General features: G+C 44.1%; 1 non-coding gene across 1 annotated transcript; it reads right to left on the bottom strand.

Annotated features, from left to right (window-relative positions):
- Positions 1-1254: 1254 nt before the first annotated feature.
- trnag-ucc lies at positions 1255-1326 on the bottom strand. The gene has a single exon. It is a non-coding gene; the product is annotated as a tRNA-Gly (tRNA).
- Between the last annotated feature and the right edge of the window lie 10250 nt (positions 1327-11576).

The raw sequence follows: 11576 nt of genomic DNA, 5'->3' as shown, positions 1-11576 counted from the left end.
ACTGTAATCTAATCTCACCATCGAGACCTTTCAGGGTCAACCTTTCTTTGCTAGTTGGTGTGAGAGAATTCCACTATTCTTAACTCATCCTGCATTCTACAGACCCCTTGCCACAGATCGCCAGTGGGGTTCATGCTTTAAACCTTCCCTTGCTTTCATGCTCTTTATTTTCCATAATAACATTTTGTCATTCTGACCAATGGCAGTCATTCCTGGCACTGGATTTACTGACGGTGAAGGGTCAGTGATCAGAGCGGAATGTCCCTGTAGTTCTGTTCCCGACTCTCCACCTCCCGCTCTGTTAGTAACCTCTCAGTCTCCTGGGAATTGCATTGTTCCCAATTTTGCCGGATTCCAGGCCTTTAACCTTAGCTGAGCAGACAGTCGATGGTCTGAGGAATATCATTCCCAAACGTCTCATGTCCGAGGTAAGAACAATTAATTACGATGTCTGTGCATCCTCCTTTAATCTGTGAAAATCATTGTTGCGGACTGTAGGAACATTTATTGACCGAAATTGAGGAGGTTTTGAACCAGATCAAACTCCTATGAGTTAAGAAGATTGTCTAGGTCCCTTTTTCTTTTCCCCTGAAGGCAAATGTACGACAATGCAATTCAATTGGTGAAACTTCCAGGCTTGAACCGAAACACAATTTACTTCGCACTATCGTTGTAACACAAACAAAAAGCAAAGTGTTGACTAACCCAACTCTATTGGAAAACTGAACGAAATGAAACATCATTTAACTACGAAAAAGTCAATGTTCGAATATGGTAACATTGCATAAACCACGCAAAACTGGTCTTCCTGCTCCCGGAATGATATTGTGAAACGTGAACGGATGAGGAAAAGGTATAATGTGATGTTTGTAATTCTTAAGCTTCCAACTGGTTTTGTGGTGCAAATGTATCTTAACTTTGAAGAAATTGGAACCTCCTTCCTGTCCACGATAGAAGCTGTTGGATCTGTTCCGAATTTCCAGGGGCTTCTGTAATTATTTAAAGTTTCTGACAATAGCAATCCCTCACTTTTCCAACAAAACAAAACGAACCTTATGTTGCGAACAATATTCAAATAAGCAATGGGCAGCAGAGTGGAAAGCTTTCGAGCAAAGCTGCCCGGATTGTCACGGCAATTAACAGGAACCATCACCATGAAAACACTGAAGCAACCTGACAAATCCATTTCGCCACAGAATGCAACGTTGGTGCGAAAGACTTTTCCTTGCAAAACTACAGGAAATGCCACAACACGGCGATGGCTGGGAATCGAACCCAGATCAACTGCTTGGAAGGCAGCTATGTTCACCACCACACCACCACCGCGCTAGCTGATAAGCTGCCCCTTTTCCCAAACACACACAACAAGGCCGTGATAGTCACCAACTGAACTGGGGCTGAAAGCAAAACAAGAAATTGCTTGTAAAACGTCAACAGGTCTGAAAACATCAGAATCACAAGCCTTCAGCCCTTAAGAACAATCACTGGATCCAAAAGGTTCACTCCCCACAAATGCTGCCGGACCTGCTGAGTTTCCCAGCAATTTTTGTGCTGTCACTCAGATCTGCAACATCTGCAGTTCTTTGTCAGATAGAAAACAAACGTTGACCCATTGAAGGGGATAGTTGATCAGGTGATAGTCCTCTTCATCCACAGATATAGATGGGATGGAATATAGGATCATAAAATTCTTACAGTGTAGAAACAGGCTATTCAGCTCATCATACATCCCACCAAGTCTCACCCTCTACGCTATTCCTGTAACCCCGCATTTCTCATGGATAACCATATCACCCACACTCACCTGGACACTACTGACTATTGAGCGTTGCAAATCCACCCTAACCTGCGCATCTTTGGACTGTGCGAGGAAACTGGAGCACCCGGAGGAAACTCACGCAGACACGGGGATAATGTGCAAACTCCACACACACAGTGTCCAATCAGACAGGGATCTGGGTAATTGGAGAGGTTTCAAGAGGGAGCGCAGACTGGTTTGTGAATGATGGGCCGAAAGCCTGATCTCAGTGCTGTAAAGGCTCTACAGTAACATGATTCCCTACGTCCAGCACTGAACACAGTTAGCATTTTGTTTTAATCCGTCCTGTTATTGACATTATTCTGAGTGAAATGTATAGAGAGAGGTTGTTTGTGCATTCACTCAGATCTGTGTTTTGATGGGTCAGGAGCAACATACAGAACAACAACTGACGGAGGGAGAATTGAATTCCCCTCCGAATCTGCCGAGGACATGCAGGACGTGGAACTTCTCTATCACCACTCACTCGCCACCCGGCGCCTGGTGGAAGAACGCCTGATCTTCCTCCTCAGGAACCTCCAACCCCAGGGCATCAATGTGGCCTTTACCATTTACCTGATTTCCTCCTCCGACCACCTTATCCCAGTTCCATCCTGCCAGCTCGGCACCATCCTCATGACCTGTCCTACCTGCCAATCTTCCTTCCCACCTATCCGCTCCACCGTCCTCTCCGACCAATCACCTTTACACCCACCTCCATCCATCAATTGCGCTCTCGCTCCCTTCTCCGCAGCCCCACTCCCTCCCATTTTTCTGTCCACGATGGACGCTCCCAGCCTCATTCCCGATGATGGTGTTTTGCCCGAAATGTCGACTCTCCTGCTTCTCGGGTGCTACCTGTCCTGCTGTGCTTTTCCTGCATTATTCTAATTTTGACACTCAATTTCACCTCGTATGACTGAATTCGTGCCCCTTACAGATCGAATTTGGTCTCGTGTTTTCATCATGAATTTCATTATGTTTAATATATTTTATTTTAAAAATCATCACAATATATTGATGCCCTCATGAGCATGTAATGCATTTGGACAGAACAATGCCTCCTTTCTCTGTGAACAAATAGAATTAAAGGAAACGGTTTGGAGAATGTTTCCTCTCACAGAAACAGAAATAGGGAGTTATAATTCTCTCTGAAATAAACACAGGCCATTCAGAGGAATCTGATAAGGTCATGCAATATCTGCCGAGAGAAGGGAACGGTTAGCTCATGTGTTATGAGAGTAGGGGAATTCAGCAGAGCGGTAGGAAGTTAGAAAAGTAATAATTAGTGAACAATTGGAATGGGGTTAACGCTGAAGAAAGAATGAGAGGTCTATACAGCCTGTTTAAAATGTTCAGTCTGTTCTAGTAGTCAATCCAATCAAAGCTAGACTTAGATTTCATATCCAGTTTCCTGTGCAATCCACATATCCCGTGACTCCCTGAGAAACCAGCAATCTGTGCCTTCCAATCTGAAATGCACTCAATGAGGGTGCATCAACAATCGTCAGGGACAGAGAATATTAAAGACTTAGAGGCCTTAGAGTTAAATGCTCTCTCCTCATCTCATTCCCAAATAACCTGCCCCTTACACTGAGGGTGCTGTCACTAATAACCAAAAGATCTGTAAATGGTGTAACTTTAACACTGACTTCTTTTCACAGATTCTGTCAGACCTGCTGAGCCTTTCCGCAACTCCTGAGACTGTGTTATAGTGTTTTAGATACCCAGACCCACAGGATCAATTTCTCACCATCTACCCTCTGAAGCCTGTTCAGAATTTGATGAATTCAAATGAAATCGTTTTTCAATTTTCTCAAATATGGACACAATGTATTCAAAAGCTCAGCATTGGAGCACGTGGGTTTCAAACAGTGACCTTTATTTTGTGGTTCATTAATGTGTTTGGCTCATTACCGCTGGGTTACCACGTACTACTCAGATATAATTGTTCTGGCGAAGTTGACGATGAGTTAGCGTCTTGAACTGCTGCCATTCATTTTATCTAGATAAACCCATAATGATGTAAGGGACTGTGGTGCTGAGCAAGCTGCACTGCAAGTTAATTCTACCTAATTATGGGGATCATAACTACTTGCCATCATCATCAATCCATTTCACAACTGGACATCCAGTGATCCAGTGGACAAGTCTGTTAGTTGCTCAAATGACCATGATCTTTTAACTAGATTCACCTTTTCACGGGTATTATGCTGAGAGACCTCACGCGACTGTTCCACTTTCTCATCAACATTTCATCTGTAAAAACTGGGAACGAGCTGATGGGACACAGATTGTGCTGCAGATGGTTAGACACAGCGCAGTGTCAGTTACTGCACACTGAATCTGTTTGGCTTTATTCATGTGTTTCTCTGAATGTGTGTGTGTATTATCGTGTGTTCCTGTCTTTGTGATTCTGTGTGTCTACCCATCTATCTCTGCCTGACTATCTGTGCTTATGTGAGTGTGTTTGTGTCTCATTGTGTGTATTAGTGTGTGTCTCCATGTTTATGTATCTCTGGGTCTGTACCTCTGTGCAACTGGCTCTCTGTTATTTTCGGGATTGTAACAATTAAAATGTGGTTTAAAAACCAATACATCTGTACCTCTGTCTATTAATCTTGGGCTTGAAGTGATACATTGCTTTTGGTGATGTTTAAACGTGTGTGTGTACGTGTGTGTGCACGTGCGTGTGCACGTGTGTACGTGTGTGTGTGTTTTGTGCCTGTCTCTGTGCGTGTGACAGACGGAAATACGTACAGATACTCAGACACAATCACAGATACAGAGAGATTGCAGAGACACATACAGACAGAAGCACTCATATCGCCTTAAAGAAACACACGTGCAGATACAGTCACACAGACATACGCACACAAGCGCACAGATGTTTATGGAGACAGCAAAAGTGATACTATTAGAATTTCTTGATCCTAAAAGTAAATGAGAATTTAATAGATTTTTGCATTGTTTGACTTTATGGGAAATTTGTCCAGAAGTTTGTCTGAACAGCTGCGCCTTCAACAAGTTTTTGAACGAAATAAGAATAAGGTAGTTTAGTTAGTAGAGTGCGAGGTTAATGTTGAAAGGATGAAAGCAATTTGAATCGATGAACCTATTTTACCATCCCTGCGTTTTCGAGTCTTTTCAAAATGGCCGCTGATGCTTCTGAATTGGGTCGACGTTGTTCCAGGATGATGAATTAGGAATTGAGAACCTGAAGGATATTTCTACTACAATCAATACTGATCATTGGAAAAGTCCTCTTCCACAGGAAAGGGGACTTTGGGATTGCTGTTAGATCTTTAGCACTTCGAAGACCACCTAACAAAGAACAATGAAATACAAAATTACACAGATTGTAATCCACTGGCCTTCTTTAAAAATTTCAAATTAACAATGCAACATCTTTTGATGGTGTCGTTTGTTGTAACCATTTTATTATATACATCACTAGAAAACCTAATGAGAATTCAGATATATTGCCCTAAAATACAAATGGTGAAATACGTAAAAGCTTTAAGAAATGTGAAGGTTGGATAACATTGCAAGAAGGGAGAAATAATAAATAGACTGCAGTTGCTATAAAAATTGTGCATCATGTATTTTGCAAGTAAATGCGTTTTTGAAATGGCATTTTAGTTTTCTCAGGGCGAATATATATATAAACATTTTTTTTAAAAAAAGGATGAAGTGTAATTGTGGACTAAAATGTGAAAAGAGCGACCTTATAAACAGATCGAAAGTGGAGGACAGCTGCAAGGTTTGACAGCAATTCACCTGATAGTGACCTAATAATTGAAATGTGATTGGAGATGAACGGGGTTATACACAGATGCAACCTTTGTTTGTGACAAGGAGCTCATTGATTATTGGCCACTGGTTCACCACTGACAAAGGCTGTCTGCTACCAGCAACGATGTGATTGGTTCTCAGGCAACTATACAGCTTGGGACTCTGAACAAGATACAAGGAAGTCTTCAACTGCTCAGGAGCTCTCTCTGTTCGCGGCAGTGATAGGTGCTTTAATCCTGAAGAAACCTGGTTTATTTTTGTTTCAGCTGTTCAACAGCTTGGGACTCTGAACAAGATACAGGGAAGTTTTAAACTGCTCAAGAGCTCTCTGTTCGCGGCAGTGATAGGTGCTTTAATCCTGAAGAAACCTGGTTTATTTTTGTTTCAGCTGTTCCTATGAGCTCTGCCTTTTAATGAGTCTGTTAGAGACTGTTTGTAAGTACTAACCAGTCCTTCTGCATGGTGTAACTCAATGACAGCCTCCAAGATGCACTGTACAAATTTACCAAAACCTCTAAACAAAGTACATTCCAAAGACATGACAACGAAGAAATGGAAGGGCAGGGGAAGCAGATGAATGGGAGGGTTATGACTTGGAGCCAGTGATCAAACCTGTTTAAATGAAGAGTCGATGAAGAGAAATGAAGAGTAGAGTAGAAAACGACAGGAAGTATGGAATACAGTGAGATTTGGCGATCTGGGTTCAGAATTGGTTGGCTGACAGAAGGCAGAGAGTGGTTGTAGATGGAAAATATTCTCCCTGGAGGACATGTTGATTGGGGTCCCGCAGGGCTCTGTTCTTCGGCCTCTGCTCTTTGTAGTTCTTATAAATGACTTGGATGAGGAGGTTGAAGAGTGGGTTAGTAAGTTTGCAGATGGCCCTAAGGTTGCAGGTATTGTCGACAGTATAAACGGCTACTTCAGGCTGCAACGCGACATAGATAGGATGCAGATCTGGGCTGAGAAATGGCACATGGGGTTCAACCTGGATAAACGCGAAGTGATGCATTTTAGAAGGTGGATAGTATGCTCCTCCTCTTCTTCCCGACATCATTTGTGCCGACATGTACCACCACCTCTGGCTCTTAACTCTCGTCCTTGAGGATTTCCTGCACTCTGTCCACGATGTCTTTCACCCTGGCACCAGGAAGGCAACACACCATCTTTAAATCCCGTCTGCTGCCACAAAAACCCCGGTCAGTTCCTCTCACGATGGAGTCCCCTATTACCACGGCTCTGTGCGATGTCCGACTCTTCCGCTCTGCCTCTGCGGCAACTTTTGATTGACAAACTTGGCCGCCTTGCGAACTGGCAGTGTCATCAGTCTCTGCTTCCAAAAGCTTCAATTTGTTCCTGACAGGTACTTCTCCCGAGGTCTCTTGCACCTGTCTCCTCTCCGCCTTCCTCATCGTCTGCTCTCTTCTGGCATGATTGGTGTAATAACATCGCTGAAGGTCTTGTCCAGAAAGATCTCGTTCTCTCGGATGAGCCTAAGGTCTTCGAATTCTTTCGTCAGCGCTGCAATATAGAACATAGAACATAGAACAATACAGCACAGAACAGGCCCTTCGGCCCACGATGTTGTGCCGAACTTCTAACCTAGATTAAGTACCCATCCATGTACCTATCCAAATGCCGCTTAAAGGTCGCCAATGATTCCGACTCTACCGCTCCCACGGGCAGCGCATTCCATGCCCCCACCACTCTCTGGGTAAAGAACCCACCCCTGACATCTCCCCTATAGCATGGTGGTAAATCTTCTCTGCAGCGTCTCTAAAACTTCTGCCTTCAGGATCAATCTAGTCAGATTGCAGATTTAAAAAATCTGTGACTGATTCTGAATAAGCTTCACGTGGAAATTGCTTAAGAAATCTCAATCCTTCAGGTAGCTGGAAGGATTCCCATGTCAGAGTGTGATTTTGATTAACTACAGGAAATGTCTCTCCCCAACGGTCATTACGTGACTGTTTTGCTCTTTATGACAAACATAAAGCTCTCGCCTCTCTCGTGTCTATTTCACTGGAATTCTGTGCTTCATATTAATTGGCCACTAACAATAAGGAAGTCTGGCTCTGACGAGTTCATTGTGAGGATATCAGGAGTCCTATGGACCACTTGCATCCTCAGACCGAATAGAAATAACTTCTGCATGTGTTCTCGTAAATTCTGCTACTCTACGCTTCCCTGTTTCCTGCATTGTCAATTTGTGTCATCTGCATATTCTGAAGACATGTCCTGTTTTCTGGAGGTTGACAGTGAGTAAATTTCGATGTCCACAACCAAGACTCCCAAGCCAAGCGTCAGCATGCTGACATCTCTTGATGTCAGTGACCAAGTCCTCATTGACAACGTGGGAATTTGAGATTTAGAAACTAAATAACTGTGACACTCTGTTCTGTCCATTGACTCTCCACCCCTCAGTCAAATTCAAATAATGACCTAGTTCCCTGTTAAAAGCGTCGGTTGGAGCCGCCTCGATCAGAACTCCAGCAGGGCCCTCTACACAAAAACCAAGCATTGTGTGAACATAAAACATCTCTTACTATACATCTGTTACTTTTGCAGATAATTTCAGCCTGTGTTGTCTCATTCTTGAACGTTATATTTGGGGACCAGTTTCTCCCAGGGGTGTCATGATTTTTGAAAGTCCCATTAGATTCCCTATCTGAAAAGTTTCATTCTTTCCAATCCATCCCCATGATTGAAAGTGCTGACCCAGGGACAAATATTCCAGTAATCTGTAGTGGTTAAGGAAATAAGCTCACACTCTACAACCTTTTCGTGAGGAATAAGTGACAGCACAGACAGTGAAGGCCACATTCTTTAGGAAGGACTCCCGATCAGAGTTTTCAGGTCCCCAGTTAATTATCACAGAGTCTATGTCCAGGTTTGTGCAGGGGCCTGACATGCACAGCCAGCCTGTGCTTCTCCAACAAATACCTGACCAATGGAATGATTCCTTTCTGAATGAGTTAATGCAGAGAAATACATATGCTTTTCATTGTAATTCTCTGGTTGTACAATCGACTAAAACCTGGTGTAAATGATTCTCTCCATTAGGTGTTCGGCAGTATGCCAGGTATTCGTACAGTAGATATTCGACCCTTTTGAATGACTGGATTTAACCCAGTGGAAGAATTCCTGTCCTAAACACACGCAGGTTAAATTCCCAAGCAAAGTCACTGGGCACAGTAGTTACATCGGTTCCCTTGGAACTGGCTGTTCAAGCTCTGCGTGTAATTGTCAGTGTCCCTCTGTGCAGCCTATAGTGAGGCCCACAGTGACTCCTTCCTGGTCGTGCCTTGGCCCTTGGGGAACACTGAGACATGGAGATTCTACAGAGGCTGCGCTGTGGGGCCTGTCCCTGAGTCTCAGCACCCTGCGGCTGGGTCTCTGACTTCACAATGGGAGATAACCCCCTCTCAACTCGAGCTGGAGATTCAACAACACGCAATAGTATTGCCCACAGAGCACGGCCGCTGAAACGTGAAGGAACGGAAATCAGAGAAAGTTGCTCAGATAGAGAGAGCACTGGGGAGAGAAACTGAAGTTCTCACGTGACAAAATCAGGTTGGAGTGCAGTGACTACAGCGACTCTAGCTGTCTTTACCCATTTGAACTGAACTGATTGTACTGGAATCTGAAATATGAAAATTAAATCGAGGAAAATACTTCGTGTCCATAAGGGGGAAAGTGGACTTTACATTTCAACATCAATAAGTGTTATGCGTAAATTTTAATGAATCCTAATCATACTTTACTTATTATATTGCAAGTTAACAAATACTCTCAATCTGCTGTAGACTCTTACTTTGTCTGAGTTCCATCTGCTTTAGTCAGAAATTAAAAATGCAGCAATTAAAAGGATTTAGTGACAAAGAAAAAAGAGGGGAACCAGAGGGAATGAAAACAAAATGGAAGTGCAGGAATGATGAGATATCTCAATGATAAGGGTGCAAAACAGAACCTCTGCATTCCAACTTTCTTGCCCAAAGTTCCTTGGAAGCAGAAAGAAATAGATCGGAATGGAGGTTGTGGTGGAATTGAGCAAAAGTGCCAAAGTAATACTGGAAGCTATGAAATACTGGGACCAGGATTGGAATCAGGAGGTGTGGCCGCGTGGGCAGGGTAGGAAAAGTCTTGAATGCAACATTGTCCGAACTGGTTAATTAAACGGTCGGTCAGCAGGGGGGCGTCGTTCAATCAATGTGGACAGAGGATGTTCCGGTTCATAAAATGCAGCAATCATATTTAAAGGCTGTTACATATACTTTCAAACAACAGCTCTGGAGAGACATTGGCTACTAACAAATATTTACCATCAATTAGATTCAGGTTGCTCGCTGATTTACTAAAGTTCCTGCAGGCTGTTTGGGCATAGGAACAGTCCCTGTTCTATCAAGGCTGGAGAAGATCAGTAAGTCAATGTGGGCAAGTTCAGGTAGAGATTGCTGAGGTGGTGAGTACGTGTGGGGAACCTGGTTAAGTTGACAAAAAGGGATCAGCGAGTGGACATTTTCTGGAAGGGTTACAAGGTTAAAGTTAAGAACTTACATGTGGCCAGAGATGAAAGTGAAATTGAAAGCAAAACACATTATATCCAGCCATTGCCAAATTCATGGCAACAGACTGTCCTTCCAAAAGGTCTGTTTAAGAAGGATCCAGTGTGCCCTGACAGGGTAGATCAGCTGCTGCTGACTGCAGGAATTGCATTATGGGGAGTGGTGCTGTTTCGGGGGAGTGGGGGTTGGGGGCTCACAGGCACTTCCCGTGACCAACAGCCGCTCCTCATCCACTCTGAAAATTACACCAGAAACCACGCAGAAAGCTCCCAGTTTATAGGCACCCACTCATCCTCAGGCAATCAGAGGAGAGCCAGAATGATCAAAACTCATGGAGAAAACAGATAGCAGCTTGACGTCACTTCACCTGTCAGTGCAGAGATATAACAATATCATTTCACCCGCATTTATTAATTAGGTCACCTTGAAGACCTTAGAATTCACAAGAATCTACTTTGTTACTACATGTCACCGTGGTGTGTCGTGATTTTCAATTAATTCTGGTGGGATGCATGACAAGTCGATACCGTCAATTTTGCACCCCTCTGGCAGGAAGGAGTCAGAGAACTATCTACAGAAAGGGGCCATTGACAACAGGGCAAGTAAGGTTCGAGAAGAGCGCAGATAGGTGAATTGGAGCATGACCAAGAGCATCAGGAGCTTACCTGGTCAGAGGGTTCAGGGCTGTGTGAAATTACTGCCCGCAGCATGGAATAATGGACGTCCGGATTCTCTAATGTGAGACCCTCCGAGGAACAGTGGATACTGGCATTCAATTTACACAAGGTCTGCCGGCTCAGGAGGGCGACTGGGCAAGAGTCTGATATAATGGCAGCATCAGTCACAGTGGCAGGTTCAATACTGGAGTTAATGGGTTAGGAGAGTGGCTCTGTTATGCGTACTCCTGAAAACCCTATAGTGCAGAGGGTCTTGTAACTCATGTAATTTTCCGAGTTGGGAGCCGTAGACGGTTGGACAGACCCAGAATCCACCACAATATAAATGAGCAGCTCACCATCTCCACATCCATTATTGGAATTTCAGACGGGGCGTTTGAGAGACATATTGACATCGCCTATGAAAGCTCCCACTCACGATAGCTGTAGTTAGTTTCTGGAGCACGGGGGAAGGGATTAGGCACAGTATAGGCAGCCTGTTGAAGCTGCCTCTGTTGTGCGGTGGACTGCTGTCGTGCCTGAGGGGAGAGGGAGAGGGTAGATGGCCCTGGGCGACATTGCCTGTACCAGCACTGTCTCACTCAGTGTTCCAATTTCACGCTGTTCCAGCACTGCCTTCTTTAAATTGCCCTAATTTGCCGTACTGCCCTGGTAGTGTCCCTGTTGTTGTCGGGTTGCGCGAGGCAGTCGAATGCCCCCGTCCGTTTTGGTGTAGTGAACAGCCCATTCCCGTTCAAGTTACTA

Source organism: Chiloscyllium plagiosum, chromosome 7 (assembly GCF_004010195.1).
Source record: "Chiloscyllium plagiosum isolate BGI_BamShark_2017 chromosome 7, ASM401019v2, whole genome shotgun sequence".
NCBI classification, from domain to species: domain Eukaryota; kingdom Metazoa; phylum Chordata; class Chondrichthyes; order Orectolobiformes; family Hemiscylliidae; genus Chiloscyllium; species Chiloscyllium plagiosum.
Note: the sequence above shows the minus strand (reverse complement) of the source record. Positions and strands in the feature narration are given on the sequence as shown.